Source organism: Anguilla anguilla, chromosome 15 (assembly GCF_013347855.1).
Source record: "Anguilla anguilla isolate fAngAng1 chromosome 15, fAngAng1.pri, whole genome shotgun sequence".
NCBI classification, from domain to species: domain Eukaryota; kingdom Metazoa; phylum Chordata; class Actinopteri; order Anguilliformes; family Anguillidae; genus Anguilla; species Anguilla anguilla.
The window spans coordinates 8,588,894-8,607,063 of NC_049215.1; positions in this window are offsets into that span (position 1 = coordinate 8,588,894).

Sequence of the window (18,170 nt, forward strand, 5' to 3'; positions counted from 1 at the left end):
CCCAAACAAACTGTTTATTTACCACGCGCTCTTTAAGCGAGACTAGCTCATGCTTCAAAAAACAAACAACAGCTTCTCCCGTTTAAGCTTTTTTTTATATCCAATTTGTGTGCAAAAAACCATCAGACATTTCTGCTAATGAGCTTAGGCGCTGTTTGGAGACTCATCCCTTGATCTCCATTGTGGAGGCCTTCTCGTGCTCCGCGCGCTTTGTGCGTCTACTGCCAAGTGGAGTACACACTCGCGAGGACGGCCCTGTACTGCGAGGCCGTCCACAGCGGGAGCACAGCTGGCACACACCTGGGGCTTGGGCCACGGCTGCTGGGCGTTTGAGAAGGCTACTTAGGACCCGAGCCACGAAATATCTGAGAAATATACAGTTTGGATGAGCATAATAGTAGTAGAGGCAGAAACTCTGGGGATTTTCAAGACTAGGCTTGACGCAGTGTGAGATACTATCTAGTCTGTTGGTAATCAGAGCACTAATTTAGTTAGGAAAATGACGAGCATTGTTGGGCTGAATGGCCTGTTCTCGTCATTATGTTATGTTATGTTATAACTGGAATAGGTGAACGGGAATGGAATTGCAGGGATTCTCATGATATGCCCGCTCATGGTTGATGTGGCCCAAGTGTGACAGATGGAGTGAGCAAAGGGAAGACAACAATAATAATAATCATAATAATAAACACATTTTGTAAAATTCTCACTTTACTTGGTGGAGCAGAGGGAACAATGTTAAACATATCGTTTTGGTCAGCAACAGGCCATGGCAAATTCTGTGCTTCCATGCAACTCCACTCGCTGGGCACAGTCTAGCATTTTCACAGCAAACAGAGGAGAGGAGGCTTTGTCTTCAAGCAGGTAACCAGAGCATAGAGAGAGAAGGCTAACTATTGTCTACGGGCATTTTATTGAGTTTTTTTGGGGCCGGAAATAATATCAGATTCATTCAGACGTGTTATACTGTATTTCCTTATATTATTGACATTTTAATGCACGTATAATAAAATATAATAATATACTGTACTAAAAGAAAAAAGTTTGTATCAGAGAGAATCTAAAATGATCTAGACTGATGTCAAAGTGCATCAATATACTTCCAAGGCTGATAAAACAGCTATCCTGAAGGCGGTCTTGGAGCAGACAGCAGGTTTATCCTTTACCCCATAAATCCCTTTAAAAAGGAGAGCCATGGATTGGATCTGCCCACACTGAAGTATGTCTATGATCGCCTAATGAAAACCTCTCCCCAGTAGCTAAGGATTCTATGGTTCTGTTTTCAACAATACTCACTGCACACAGAATTAACTAAGTACACTCGTATCACCATAAAAATATGTCTGCCAATCTGTTATTGCACTAACAAGACCAGGCTAAGCAATGCTTACCACCCAACTAGCTATTCAGCAAGCAAGGGATCACTTTAACTTAGCTTTCACTATTGATCCTGGGAGAGGGAACATACCTCTCGCATAACTTTCCTCAACTGATATCCAGGTAACAGCTATGCGCATGAATTCACTGTTGCCTTCTAGTTTAATGTGTCAAAAGTTTGCTATCATTACCTGCATTTGACTCTCTTCATTGCTTGAATTGCGTTAGATTAATTTGAAGTAAACATCAGTCAGGCAAGTTAGCAAAACAAAGTAAATTGATGTTGTAGCTGGCTTTGCTTCGATAACTAAGTATTATGTCTTGGCACGGGTACGGAGGACCCATCCTGGTGGAAACAACAGAATAACCCACGTCATTAATCACACAGGTAGTCACAAAACTCTGTTGCAGGCAATTACACGGGCCTTGTTTCCACCGACTCCCCCAACCTGCCACCTGTGCGCGGCCCGCTCTAATGCCACTTAATATGGCAGTTCCTGTTTCAGCCCATCCCTCTCCTTCTACACCAACTGTCATTTTGCTGCAGTAACATCAGAGTGGACACATTCTCGAATGTTTGTTTATGATATAACCGAGTGAGATAGCTTAGCCTGTGGTGTATGTAAAAATCACGAAATGCCTGACATGTAAAGTTTAATTCCTGATGCGTGTGCTGCTGTTGTCCCATTTTGAAAGGCTCACAACTAAGAGCGTGCGCGCTGTGATACTGTTCATTATGCATATCATGGGATAGAAGCCCAGCTCTAGAGTCAACTTTGTGTGAGAGCTGTCGCCGATAGGAACGAGAACACTTCTTCATTTTAAAAGAAAGAATTAAGTAGTCAAACAGTGGTGGTAATGTTATTAATCTTTCTGTGCATTTTAAAAAGCAGAACGACGTTAGTAGGCATATCAGTGTAAATGCATTAAACGCAGTGGATGCATGCTTGCTTAGATTTCATCCACAAATTAAATGGTGACGGATTAAACACAGAGACAGTCCACGAATGGGACTGACAACTGTTCAGGTTTCATCCCTTTCTGAAACCCAACACACAAGGTTCCTAGAGTAAATCCTAATTTCCTGTAATCAGCTTATTCAAAGGCAGCTGTTTGGTGCAACTTCGGCAGACATGCAAATACGGGTAAGCATGACCATCTTTATTTCCTGAATGCTCGAGCCAAGTGGAAGGAATTTTTTTCTGTTGTAGAAAATAACTCAACTTCCTCTCAGGGTATTGTTTATACATTCCTCATATAATGGAAAGACTCTTCTACATGTAACTTATGAGATGTTTCTTGGCTGAGCCGAAAAAAAAAAAAAGAAGAAAAATCCCAGATTTGAATTTACTTGAATTGGTATTGTTTCCTCTTAGAAACAGCATCATAAGCAAGCCTTGACAGATCAGTTCCCTCTCAGCAGTAACAGGGTAACACGATACAAGTAAATTGAAGTGCACCGTCCCTGTCTACAAAAATTCACCACAAAAAAGCAGCAACTGGCATTTCTACACATACAGCTGAAACCAGGGGAGACTGCTCCAGTTGCAATTATTGATACCATTAATGGCTTACGGGTGGCTATGGAATCAAGCAGCTGTCGAGTCGAAGCGTCAGAAAGGAGAGGAAGAGCGCGCTCTCCCCCAAAAAAACTGCGCATCGGGACGGCTTATAAGCAGCGCATCTGAGCCTTCCGCCCGATATCAAACAAAGACGTGGGAAACGGGGGAGGGAGTGATTACCACCTCCATCAGAAGCATTGTGTTAAAACATCGAGCCTATTTACGCCTCACTCTCCGCAGGACCGAAATAGAGCAAGGTTTCATAAAAAACCACGTGGGAACACAGCCACACTGAACGCACGAAACGATACTCAGGATCAGGGTACACACTTGGTCACTTGTTAGCGGCGACAGAACTGCTTTTCATGTTACGCGCGAGTTAGAACGCTGACACACTCCTGATCAGTGATGATCACATCCATTTTATTTGTAAAGACAGTCACCCGTATCCCGGTTGAGAATATTAGTCATTACAGGGAATAGCATGACCTCCAATCTTGCTCCAGAAAGTATATTAAATATTTTAGGCAAATAAATCTGATAAGACGGGAAACATATAATTATTGCCAAGTTTCCAATATGATAATGAGACGATGCAAATTTCTAAGCTTGAACTTTGACATCTGCTCAGAGGAAGCCCTTCCTTGGCTGTTGAATTTTAACTGACCGCAAGGTTGTCAATAAAAGAACTAAGAGCCAATTACATTCTGGTTAATTGTTGCATATTAACTTTCATATCAAGTGGCAAAGCTATGATTATTAGTGCCTATGAAAGGGAAAGATATAAATGTTGTCTGGAATGCTGTGCTGCATGAATTATTGGAAAAGAAAAAAAATCTAAATGGGAAACCTTTGTTCAGACTAAGAGCCACATCAGATTGACAAGATATCACCTTTTCACATCTCGTGTGTGTGTATGTGTGTGTGTGTGTCATGTACGCATGTGTGGGTGCTCTAAAATATCAGAGGCTTTAAAATCATTATAAACATTAGTAGGCACGTTTTGGTTGGCCAAAGATATTGTGAATAAAACAACCTCTGAAATAAACCATAGTACCATAACAGCAACCTGCCGAACTATGTCAGCCAAAACGCACTTCAGTTCAAGCCCTCATTCTGATAAGTTCTGCTCATAAACCACGTTAAGCAGGGCTAGGCTGCCAGCAGAGGGTGTTTCCTGCTTTCCCCCCTCCTTCCACGAGTCACTATTGTCAAGCACAGCCTTCATTTTGTCCAGGGGTTCAATAGGTTTTATCTTTCAGGCAGTGCATAAGGATCACACAGATCCTCTGGCTATTTCCACAGTGCGAGCTCTTAGATTTCCTCACGCATGGAAATATCTCAGAGCAAAGAAATCTCTTTTCCGATACATAAAATGCAACACCTCAGCATTCCCCATAAATCTACCATATGCCATTTAAGAAAGAAAGAGGTCTCCAACGTGTATTTTTATAAACAAACCTACTCACACCATCTTTCCCAGAGATAAATAGGATACAGTACAATAATCATATTCTCTCTGGGTCTCTGTCTTTCTCTCTCTCATACATGCAAACACACACACAAACACTTGACTACTTAGATACATTTCAGACCCCTATCCCCATGACTTCACCATGTGACTTAAAAAAATAAAATGTTAATATGCTCATAGGTTAGAGGGAGAGAGAGAGAGAGAGAGAGAGAGAGAGAGAGAGAGGGAGAGAGAGAGAGAGAGAGAGAGAGATTCTCTTGCATATGCTGAGATGGACTGGTACAGAAGCACTTACTCAGAGGTTAAGCATTTTAAAAACCAAACCACAATGGAAAAAAAACAAGCAAGCACTCCCTATTTTTCACATTAGCATCCATTAAAACAGCAAAATATGAGTAAGGTTTTTGCCTTTCCATTGATTCAAAAATTACATCATCAGCAGCATTAATATGTACAGCTAGATGTGATTCATATTTACAACTACCCACAAATATTCGAACTCCCTTCACACTGGAAATACAAAAGTTTAAAAAACTGTTTGCGTACCATATGTGTATGTGAGCTTCTACTAAAGACCTGCTCAACTCTTTCACTTCTAAAAGTTAAGGTAGGGAATTAACACATCTAAAAGGTAACTATAGTGTACTTGGCTACGTTAGCTTATCGGGCTACATAAATATATTTTTTAATTAATGTAACCCAATTCCATGTAAAAACAGCGTATCATGAATAATATAGTATTGCTACAGTACGTAACAGCACATGCTTTTGGGGTGCCGTTCCCCCACCTGTCACCCAATAAAATCGTAAATAGGCTCCTGGAAACGTAATTTCTCAAGATCCTACTTTTTCAAATAAATCTACCTGTATCGTTCAGCTACAATGGCAACGGATACTACAGCGTGACAAAATCCATAAACTGTAATACACATGCTTCCACGAATAAATTCTACTTAAACTTCACATGACGTCATCGTCTCCCCTTGAAACATTTCATAACTTTCAGTCTTTGGGAGCATGGATTCGTTTCTTGGACAAAGTGAAAACATCAAGGAATAAAAATTGCCCAAGATGGCGAGAGGCTTGTTGTTTAGAGGGCAGAAAAATGGAGGATATTGTAATATACACAAAGGGATAAATTTCAACAACTCAGCCGGGCTGCAGCTGCTTCTCTTTATAGGGAAGCAACACAAAAGATAAGAGAAACAGAAAGCCAGCAACTCAAACAGCGGACCTCTCTTTAAACCAAAGGGATTTCCTTCCCAGTACGAAAAATTGTCTTAAATAAAGGAATATCTACAACTCTGTCCAACAGATCTAATATATTATATGTAATTTGTGGTTTAGTAATATTTGTTCATGAGGAGCTGTGTTAGATCCCCCCCACCCCCCTCATCATTTCTAAGACAGACATATTAAACAGACCAAAGGTACTCCGCTCCCTTACCTTCCACTGACTCCCGTGTCGTTGTTTTAACACATTCTAAACTAAAACAAAACATAGATGTATGTAAATAAACCGACAAACAACAACGAATCGTAACCCATCGCGAAATTGTTCTCATTCTGAACGCATTATTTTAACAGTTTTTAAAAGAACAGCTTAACCGCACGAGTGAGAACACAAAGACGAGATTCGTCCTGACTCTCTAACCCCCCAAGTCTTAAACAGCCTGATCAAAAGCTACACAACAAGACCAATTTCCTCAAATGTGGAAGTTAATCATGTAATTATGTTACAATAACACGATCTGTGCAACTATCGATACGTTTACGACCGTCCTATCGGTTTGACAAGTTTGTATCAACCTGCAGTAGCCTACACGCTAAGGAGTACAAGAAAATAAACTGCCTGGCTAGCTTGCTATCTAGCCAAAGAAATGCACACAGCGATGAATCTCAAAAAAATAACTGAACGGCTTATGACAGATAGCTGGCCAGCTAACATATCCAAATCCAAACTTACCTCAGTTTAGACACTTCTATGCTATGTATTTCCCTTTTCGACTTAGTTTCAAGTATTATTTCAAGTTATGTTTCTTTTCCTTCTCGATTTCGCGTTGTTGTGGGAGGCCGGTAGCAGGAGATGATAAAGAAGGGAATTGGGCAGTAATTGAGTCTCGGTGTGAGTGAGTGTGTGTTAGTTACTAACAGCAGATTGAAGGAGACTCTTTCTCAAGGTTTATTCCGCTTCACTTCAAGGAACAAAAGTGACGTCAGCTTACAAGCTATCTAGCAATAAAAAGTTATATTTATTATCTGAAAAAACAGCGATAGCCTGCTAAATATTGTAGCCTAAATAACAGCAAGTGATCGGTTGATAAATTCTGAACGTGTGCAATTAATTTTGTGCTTTAAAGACAGGAGGTGTTTAGCTCAACAATCGCAGGCTTTCTTTATTATAGAATGCGTTTCGCTGTTCTGTAAGTTATTAAATGCATAGTGAATTGTAAGATGTAGCCTAGCACATAAACAACTGGACAGATGATGTCAATAGAAAATAATGCTTTAAGTGGTAAGATTGTTTCATATCGCAATATGATTTAAATAAAACCAATACTAATTTGTCATATGAATTATTTTCACATCATTGTGACACTTGTGCTCTAAATGTTAACATATGGCGTTTCTCCAATGTGATTACTAGATGTTTATTTTACAAACTTAGTCTATAAGATGATTAACAACCATTTATTAACAAGAAGCCATAAAAAAAAAAATCTATCCATATATTCAGAATAGCTATTCATAATCACGATTGAAATATAATTGAGAAACGCGGAGGAAGTGCCCATGATTGATATCCAACTGGCTAGCAGTGATTTTATTGGCAATACAAACACAATGAAGCAACGATATTGGCACCAATGACAAGCGGTTACGACAACATTTAGGTCGTGAAGAGCAAGACCACAGGTTGTTAGACTATTCATTTACAGAGCTATCTTAATTGGCAGATGATCTATTGCTTTATTTAGATTTTTTAAAATTTTATTATTTGATTTTTTGACCAGTTCTTTTTTATTAAAATCATAAATATTTTGCTCATGGGAAAAACAGATGATACATTGTAATAGTGTCTTTAAATAGGAAATTTGAGAGTAAATATTGACAAAGGATAGGCTGAGCTGAATTAGTTTCCTCTTAATCTATGCATTTTGCGAACTGGGTGATAATGCTGAAGACAAGCAAGGCTTTTGTCTTTCAACACTGTTTAAAAAATTACATCATCAGCAGCATGAACATTCACAGCTCTGATTCATATTTACAACTGCGCACAAATATACGAGATCTCCTCACACTGAAAAGTTCTGTTTGCGTACCCTGTGTGTGCTTCAAACTACAGAGCTGTTCAACTCTTTCACCTCCAAAAGTTAAGGAAGGAAATTAACACATCTAAATGTCTACTGTGGTATGTTAACTTAGTGGGCTACATAAATTATTTTAGAAATGAATGTTAAAAAAGTAACCAAATTCCATTAAAAAAACAGCACATCATGAATTATCTAGTATTTCTACAGTACGTAATAGCACATGCGTTTGGGGTGCCTCTCCCCCACCTGTCACCCAATGAAATCGTAATGTTTATAGACTAATGGTCGCGTCGTCAAAATCTTTCTTTTTCAAATAAATGTACACGTATCGTTAAACTACAATGGCAACTGATACTATAGGGTGGCAAAATAATTCCATATCATGTAATGCAAATGCTTGCATGAATAAATTTTACTCAAACTTCACGTGACCTCATCGTCTCATTTTATAACTTGTGCATAAAGTGTTTTGGTATTTACATCATCCATAAAATCGTGGGACTGCAAACTGATCAACCCTCAACTTACCTCTCTCTCTTCTTTCTGTAATTCGTTCTATAATTTATAGCTTCAACAAATAGAATAAAGAATAAGAGCTAAAAGGTTCAGTTTGAGTTGGTGTCTCACTGATGTTTAAATTGAATTATACTTGTACAATCTGAGAAAATTAAAGTGTTGAATTCTCTCCTTTATCTAACAGCAAACCTACTGCAAAAAGGCAAGGCTACCATCTGTGCCTAATTGTGTGTTTTTTTCCCTCTCTAAGCGAACAATCAGCAACAGGCTGAGTGGAGACCTTGTGACCCAGTCTGGGTTGAGATGGGGGTGCAGATTATTATTTTCAGCAACAAACAACAGGAGTAACATGGTGAAGGGTAAGCAGCAGGAAGCCTATTCCTGCCAGATCAACATCGGACAGAAGCTGAAACACACAGGGAAATTCTGTCGGGAGAGCATTGGTGGATTTGAATTTGAATATCACTCACAGCTGATTTAGAAATTGGACAACCAAGGACAAACCTGAGTGAAGAGAATTTTTTTTTTTTTTTTTTTTTTGTGGGTTGGGGGGGGGGTGGGGGAGTCATAATTTCAAGACAGCCAAATGAGAGAAAATGTAGTTAACAGCTTACCATACTATTTGTTGAAATTGTTTAATCAAATGTTTTCCACAAATTCTTAAGGTCTCAAGACATTACCTTAATTTCTTACAAACACAAACCGCAGTTTCAGATCCTCCTTAAACCACCTACAATGTTAAGGAAAGCAATTACACTTTAATTGCGATAAACTGTTCTTTTCTTAGTGTTTTCTCTATTGTGTGTGAAACCAAATTACACACGCATACTATAAGCACACTGGATAGCAGCATCATTTAGAAATAAAGTCAGGCTTGAATTAGAGAGAGGAGGGAAGATTCTTGTCCGGCTTTTGTAATTTAAAACAGGTTCATATGCGTGTTCACTCTTGTGCTGATTGATTTTGTTCTCCCCCATCTTCCGCTTTGTAGGTGAAGAGAGCATTTGTTTCAGAAAATAAGATATTGCTTTCAGAGGGGCTGCATGGAGCAAGCTTCCCTAGACAAACAGAAATGGCAGCAGAAGAGGAAATGATTTGATGTGTTTGTCACACTGACAGCTAGATGTTGTTGGTTTTAATTATATCAGAGAATCTTCATTAGCGCTAACACATTGGAGGAGCTGCTTTCAAAGCGGCTTCGTTAGGGGGAGCTTAGCAGGCCAGGCTCTGTTTTTCCCCGCAATGAGAATGTCAACCTTACCTCGGTCATTTGTAACATAATAAGTGCTAGTACAATGACTGCAATGCAAGCACGTTGGGGGAAGGGCAAACTGCCTGTCTCCTTTAAAGGGATTTTTAAAGAATCTTGATTAGAAAGTATAATGAGCTACCAAAAGAACTAGTAAAGATGATCTCTCCTGAGACTGATGGAAAACAAATTAATGTGGTGATTTGGTTTTAATTATTATTTTTCTATTAGTTCATGGCGAGCCTAGGATACCCATCAGGCGGAGGAGCTGTGCTTGCAGTTATTGATTTTTGCCTGACACATTTGGGGAATACAGATTTTAATCATCTCAGTACACCACACTCGTTGCACACCCTGTAATTCCATTAAAAACAAGAACCTTCCAGCACCACAAAAGCATTTAATTTCAATCACACAAATTTCCACAGAACTACACATAGTGTCTTTGCAGTAAAAGTGGCCTAAGGTATGTGTGTGTGTGTGTGTGTGTGTATATATATATATATATATATATATACACACACTAAGGTTATATATATATATATATATATATATATATAAAACCTTAGGCCTCTTTTTATTACAACAGAGTTCTACATGCTATGCCTCTTTGAAAAGCTTGAAGTATCATTATCTGTAATATTGACAATGGTATCCTCATGCTATGTTATTAACCTGTATTGAATTCAAAACAAATTACTGCAGGTGGTTGTTTCAGTACTTAAATCATTTCAAAAATTATAAATAATAATCCTATTATTAGACAACTATAGGCTGTGAATACACTGCTGTCATTTTTTAAATGAAATTATTTGGATCATTTGAATGGCTTGGCAATTGTAGACTGGCAAATGAATGCACGGCCACCACTGTGAGCAATATATGTGTTAAACATTCAAATTGCTTGTTTCTCTGTTACTAATTGTAATTATAAATAAGAAATGCCCTGTAAATGATTGCATAATTTATACTAGCACATTAATTATTAATATATTTGAAAGGAAATGAAAGATTTGTGATCTTGCTGTTGAAAGTGGTTGTCATGCTGGCAGTTTTCTCAAAACCCCAACCTGTATGAAACACGTTAAAATGGCTGAGAAAGCACCGGCTTTTTACAACATGTTACTGGCAGCGCTTGTAACAAAGGGTCATCACAAAATGAAATGAAGTTCAACTGTGGAGGACCTTTGTGCGTTATATTCATTAAATGCATTTATTTGTGTGTGGAAATATGATTGTTGATCCTAAATAGCCTCAAATGAGTGCTTATTTCAAGTAAGGAGACTGAACGTCATGTTGCAGTGTTACGGTGTATGTTGTATTTTTTCACAATTGTTGTTATCGTGACTACATTTATAGAAATTCTACAGCAATAACAATAACCTTGGAGTTGGTATCTTTACAAATCATATTACCATCCATGTGATTGAAGTCATAACATGTTCTATTACTACTATGCAATGCTATGAGCAGAGGTATCCTTTCAAATAACAAAAGCATTGCAATAACAGTAATGGCATCTCTGGCCTAGCTATCTATAATATTACTTCAGGATTTGACGCCTAGGAGCTATTTGATCACATGAGACCCCTGGGAATTAATTGACAATGAAGAATGTATTAACCTTTGACTGCTGCACAAGGCAATCCGATGAAGGTAGGTCAAGGGGGGTAGGAGATGAGAGGCTTGCCTGTCCTGTGCACTTTTAGTAACACCAGCTTTTTAGTCGTCTGTCACACTGCCTGCCGCGGGATTGCAGACGGAGAACGTGAAGGTCGAATGTGATATAGCCGGTTAGATTCATGGTGCAGTGCACACAAATACAACAACACTGGTGTGATGCGATGACAAACTCTGGTGACATCAACGCAGTGACTCACTGGTGACACACAAGCCGAATCACGTTCGAGGACCCTTTTCTGGAAAACAGGACCATTTGTGCCTGGGAAATTAGGACGCAAGTCATGATCACATAACACCTTTAGAATGCGAGATACCACTCGTATTTTAGTCAAATAATACCCTCTCTTATACTCAGCAAATGGCCTCGTGATAAAATCTAAAATGCATCTTTATTAAGAAACATATTTATACATGTAATGTCAGTGAATGTTCTTGCTAGTGAGTGTACTCATAAATTACTACTTTCACCTTGGGAAATAAAAATATTCAGACATCATTTAATTAAATGCATACACAATGTGTCTTATCAGTCACTAGTCTGCACCATTTGGAACAATGGATGACAACACTCTGCCTGCAATGGAAATTATACACTAATCCTGCTGCCGACTGAGATTCTTCCCTCTCTAAATGACCTATTCTCATTAAAATAATTTTGCAGAGATGAGTCGATGCACAGCGAGGAAAGATTCCTGCATTTGTGCAATGGCTGGATTTGTTCATTTATAAATACAATTGCCTTCCCCCCCCCCCCCCCCAGTTTCAAAGATCTTCGAATATAATAAATCAAAAAATGCATTATCCACTGTGGGTTTAAAAAAAAGAAAACATTAGCAAGATTAATATAGGAAGAGTGCATTTGTGGAATATAGATCCAATTCTGTGAAGATCAGTAAAACAGGATCTGTCTGTTAGGCTGTGTGGAAATAGAAATATATTTCCATGGATAAAAGACTCCCAAAAAAGCAGTTTGGCTTCTTGCTTTCTATTTCAGTTTCTGCGATGATTTAATAACTCAATAATTCATTTTTTTCAATAGTCTTTAAATTATTGGACTGCTTAATGCATGTTCTAATAAAATCAATAAATGCTATTCATTGCTAAAGAGATCAAGGCAGACTTAATATGACTTTCTAAAATTTACATGAAAAGTGTCTTGTAGCTATTTACAAGAAATATACTGGGAGCGTCCTCATAAAAACAACAATACTGTGAATAGTGGCAGCTTTAGTGTATTGTTAATTATTTATAATAAACATTAAAATAGAAATATAGTTATTATGGCAGATATTTTCTATCTTCAAACGAAAACACATCTGCAAGGCAATAGAATCCTTGTGATTTGCAGGTATACAAAAAGTAAATTGTAAACATGAACACAATTTAAGGAATTGAATGAAGCATGGTTACAATCGCAACTACACTGAAGTAGTCTAAAAAAGGGGTTTAAATTGTTAAATTATTAGAGTAGGGGAAATGAAGATGAGAGGTATCTGAAGGATACTACTATAAGTTTACTACAAAGTTTAGCTCATTGCATCACTGGTAGGCTCCGGCTGAAAATGAATGAGATTGCTTAAAACACTGACAACCTACAAAAGCGACAAACAATAACTTTTTCTCACCTAAATGTGAACATTATCTAATGCCCCAAGGGACAGTGAGTACCAACTCCAATACTGGTATGGCCTCTCTGTCCTCTGTCTGCATTGCCAGCCTATGGCCTATGCCTGGAAGGTGTCACGTGTCATTTCTGCAGCCAGGCAATATCTGTGCTACTTTTTCAATGCAAATAACCCACGTGTTTCTCTTAATAGGACAAAAAAGCGTGATGATGAAGTTTTGCCGTTTACTGAAAAGTCACCTTGCCTTTCCATTAGTCCACACTCTCTTAAAGGCTCCGCCTCCCCCGTGAACTGCTGGAGGCCGGTCGCACCGGACTGAATGGGAGAGCGGGCGTCACAATTCTTGAACCGAACAAAAGTTTCCACTGAAAGAATCCTGGGACAGGAGCAACCTAGGAGAGGGAAAGGAACACCCTTCAGCTACGTTTGAACATAGAAATCGTTTGGCCCTTACCAGAAAGTGAAAAAGCATTGTCATTTGACCCAGGACTGAGGCTCATACAATGGTCACACAATGCAAGTTTCCTAAGTGGAATGCACTACTGAATAAGCACAAAGCTTCCAGCACAGATAGATATATAGCATTTGTTTCAAATAGCGAATCAGCCTTACGGTATATCGAAAGACTTAAATTACACAGCTCGCCATTCTACTCAATATAGCTTTGCTTCCATGACCTCTTTTAATGGGAGGCTATGTTAATGGCGGTCATTGTTTTTGTGCCGTTAATTTGAGCATTTTCCAGGGTAGAGAGGGGGAAGGAAACATGAGAGGTGTAGAACATGGGAAACAGATGCTCCACACTCTGGTTTAACTGCACCTACATTTGAAAAGGTGGGGGAGAGAGAACAAAGAAGGAAGAGGATTAATGTCTAATGAAACAACGAGGTTGAAAAGAAACCCTGGATTTAATGCAGAGGAAAATACTGGTTTAGCTGACAGTATTGCTTTTCTGTTAGGTAACAGTCACGTGTCACACAAATTATTTGCTCCTGAAACATCTCAGAACACATTTTTGAATCATTAGTGTCAACTGGTGAAGTGTTGATTTGCTACCAATTAATTTATGTTTTAAAGAGGCAAATGTATTACAGGTTCACGTTAAACACACATTTGATGCCTGCAGAATTGTGAGACATTTATGAAAGAGCTCTGTATAAACCTTACAGACAATTAGACGCATGTTAATTAATCACGTCAAATCACCACAGACAAAAATGAGTTCTGTTTGACAACGCGTTTTGTCAGATGAGAATTTTTCTGTTGCTCATCTTACAGAAGTGAAGTCCACCACATCTTATTTTCAACCTGAGAACAATAGCTTTTATTTATGATTTTCACACAAGCAAAGCTTAAAAATAAATTTCTGAATCGAATCATCAAACAAAATGTGCGAATATATGTAAACCAACACTGTTTGCCATCACTTTGTGGGGGGGGGGGGCTTGAAAATTCTGATCTATTATCTATTGTTGTGCATACATATTGCAGAAAACCCACAGTTCTGCACATGTTTATGCTAACTGTCACTCCATGTCATATCTTACGCGTGCAAAACACTGTCCGGTTTAATTAGCAATATCAGGTCAGTGTAAATACTGTATTCTCCTGCAGGCAATGAGGAACATACGTGTGAAATGCCTTTAGCATTATTTGATCAAAAATAGGCCACATGGCGATACTCATAATAATGACAGAATTTCTTTGTGTATTGCTCTGCAGAAACAATCCATCTCGGATTAAAACGACAAGATGGAATTCAGGAAGCTGATGAAATGGGTAATGGAACTGAAACACTGAGAAAAAATGCCTTTTGTGTCTGAAAAATGAAGCGCTTTGACATACAATGTAATTACGAATGCGTGGAATCATTTTGAAGAATATCGAGCGAGACTTTTTGTTTCCATATTAACAGTCAATTAATTATGATAATCACCTCCTTGAAACAAACATCAGTTCAAAAACGTCTTCCTCAGCACTTTTGTGAAGATGAATATCATCACTATTTAATTGATTACCCTGCATTGCTGTTGGTTGTGGAAGTCAATAGGCTAATGATAACAATGCAAAACTGGGGGAACGTTTCCTCATAAACAGATCTCAACATTCAGGTTTTGCTTAAATGGTGGTTTAATATGCTTGTAAAATTAACAGGAATCAAAAGTGCAGTGAAGAAACACTGTGACTTCATACACCACAATGAACCTGCACAAACTATGAACTGGACACTAATCTGGCTGATGTAAATCTAAGTGTATTTTCTAAATAAACGCACTGATGCAAAAGGTGCATATAACTGTATTTTTATTTAAAATAGCACTGCATCACAATGAAAAATTGTTTAAAACTAGGCCTGTCCTGGAAATATGTGTTTATACTCATTTAGCATAGTACCTTATACAGCAGAATCACAGCACACACTCTTTGTGCAGACAATGGTGCACTCTCAGTGAGATTCTATTGTGTCCCCATATAATAAATTATTCTTTGTTGCATATTCATGCTTCCTAAGTCAAGGGAGACAAGGGGCTAGACAGAGTCCCGGAGCCTGGGAAAGTTTTTTGGGAAATGTTGGAGCGGCGAACGGGCAGAATTGTCACAAAGCATTCCTCAGTGATTACACATCTGGAGGAGCCCAGACAGGTCATTCCAGAGCTCTGCTCGAAGGCTGTTTATTTCCAGCCTACAACATTCTTTAAATGTAACTCAGTGATAAATGGAGAAAGAAAAAAACTGCATGCTCAAATTGCACTTAATTTGTTACCACTTTAATTGTTGCACTCAAAATAGATGAAAAGGGGATTTTTTAAAAATGCACACAACAATTGCTTTGTGATGCGGAACTTAGAGGCAATGATTCAATGAGGGTTCTAGATTCAAGGTTGATTAACGCAGAGCTGAACACAATCTCAAAACTGCACGTTCTACTTACTACAACTGAAATAAATTGACTAGATTTACCTTCTGAGAATAATGAGCGAGTGCCTTATTAGAGAATTCAAAACAGTACACAGCTACACATAAACGAAAAGACGCAATGGACATAAACGCAGGCAGGATCTCTCTGGGTTTGCCCTCAGCGCACAACAGGAAGTGCAGTGGGAGTCCTATAGGATCACATGACCAGAGACACAGGCCACAAGACCTGAGATGGCAGTCTCAGGGTTCAGTGGGCCTAGTGTTTCACCTGACCTCATCATTTGTTTCTCTTTGATGTCATTTGATCTGAGCGATTAGCCTAGCTGCAGTCCGCGCTGCCATCTCCACCTGTTCTTTTACAACCTGGCTGACTTTATATCTAGATACCTTTACTCCCCAGCACCTCAAGGTTTTATATATATATGATAACCTCTCACAACTCAGATACAACAGACTGGAACAAACTGAGTTTCGTACTGACGACGGCTCTCTGTCAACTGCAGTGTAAACATTATTCCTGGGTCAAAGGCCTGTCTGTTTCGGTCTATGAACTGTAGATATAAACCTAATAGAATAACGAGACCTGAGTCACCCTGCGCATTCATAATGTCACTCTAAAACCATGAGCAATCACACACAAAAAACTGAAACAGCCAACATTCCGCAACTGCAATTTTAAGGAAAGGTGTTGACAATACGAAGCTATTTCAACAACTTAGTGCATACTTCATACATGCTTGTATAAACTGGATAATAAAAAATATCCGTTTTCTACACAGTTTAAACTGATATTTGTAATAATTTATAGTACATCAGGACATGAAGGCAATTACAGCAAAAATGTAATACCAGTGGGAGTGTTTATATGAGATTCGCTTTTATCAAAACTCTGTATATAAAATGATCTGCACTGCCTTTGATATTTACTGTTCAAATTAGTATCTAATTAGCATTGTTTACAATGATTCTAATTAGCCGCTGTATGACAAATAAGTAAATAAATAAATAACACAAACACGCTAATAAGGAATCACTGCAACCTGTTTATGTTGAAACTGAAAGTAGCGCTCTAGAAGTACAAAATTACGAGTCACTTCCACCCCCTAGTGGCCAAGACACCTACTTATCAGGTTTCCTGCAAAGCGTCCCTACTGTAGTTTTTAGACATTAAGCAACTCAAGTGTATTGCGTTTTTGAGTAATATTTAAAAAGGACAATATTTGGTAATCAGGCTTGTTGTCTACTTACAAGTGTAAAAAAAGTGGAGCTCTTGGGTACTGGATACAGTACATATTTAAAATGAAAGGACACATTAAATATTAACCTTAAAAAATGTTTTTAAACAACTGAGCTCACGTTCACCTCTCTCTGAATTTCAATTTCCCATTGAACATTTAATTTTCTGATAGAGGAATATCATGCAGCAAACAAAATGTGAAAACACAAAAATGGCAGGCAATTCACAGACAGGCCACAGTACATACGCTCACAGGGCAGCCCCGTGGAGGTGGTGGAGAGTGACATCGGAGCACCACAGGGAACGGCGCCGTCTCCTTTCCTGTTCACCCTCCACACATCAGACTTCAGGTACAACTCTAGGCCTAGTCAACCCCAGAAGTTCTCCGGTGACTACCCCATTATCATGCGTCAGCGAGGACAGCGGTGATGAGTGTGGAGGTCTGGTGGTGAGCTTGGTCGGATGGTGTGACAAGAATCGCCCGCAGCTCAACGTCAGCAAGACCGAGGAGCTGGGGGTGGACTTTTGATGGAGCAAGAAGCCACTGGCACCTGCCGCCATCCAGGGTGAGGTGGTGGAGGGGGGTGGACTCATAGTTCCTGGGAGTACACCTTAATAAGCCTGGGCAGGGCTGACAGCAACTGATGTGCTCTACAGGAAAGGACAGAGCAGGCTGTTCTGTCTGAACAGGCTCAGGGCCTTCAGTGTGTACACCAGGCTACTCGGGATGTTCTACCGGTCTGCCTAGTAGCCAGTGCACTTTTCTTTGCCGTGGTGAGCTGGGGAGGCAGCACCAAGACTGGTGAAGCCAACAGACCCACTAAGCAGGTCAAGAAGGCCAGCTCAGCTATGGCTGAGCCTGGGCAGCCTGGAGGTAACAGCAGAGGGAAGAATGACACATACACACACATACACACACACACACACACACACACACATAGCCACCAACACTGCCCTGTATCCCAATTACACTGGACTGCACTCATCCTTGTACAAGAACTGCACTGCTATGCACTTGTATGCGGTGGGAGAGTATTTCATTGGTTCCAATACACCAGACAAGATCAGTAAAGTGTAGAAAAGTATTTGAATCCAAAACAAATACATATTTAACCCAGGTCTGCTACGTTGTCATTATCTGATACTGTTAGCACTACTGCAGCATTGCTATCAGTACCACATGACTACTATTATCTGCTATACTGTATGTAAAT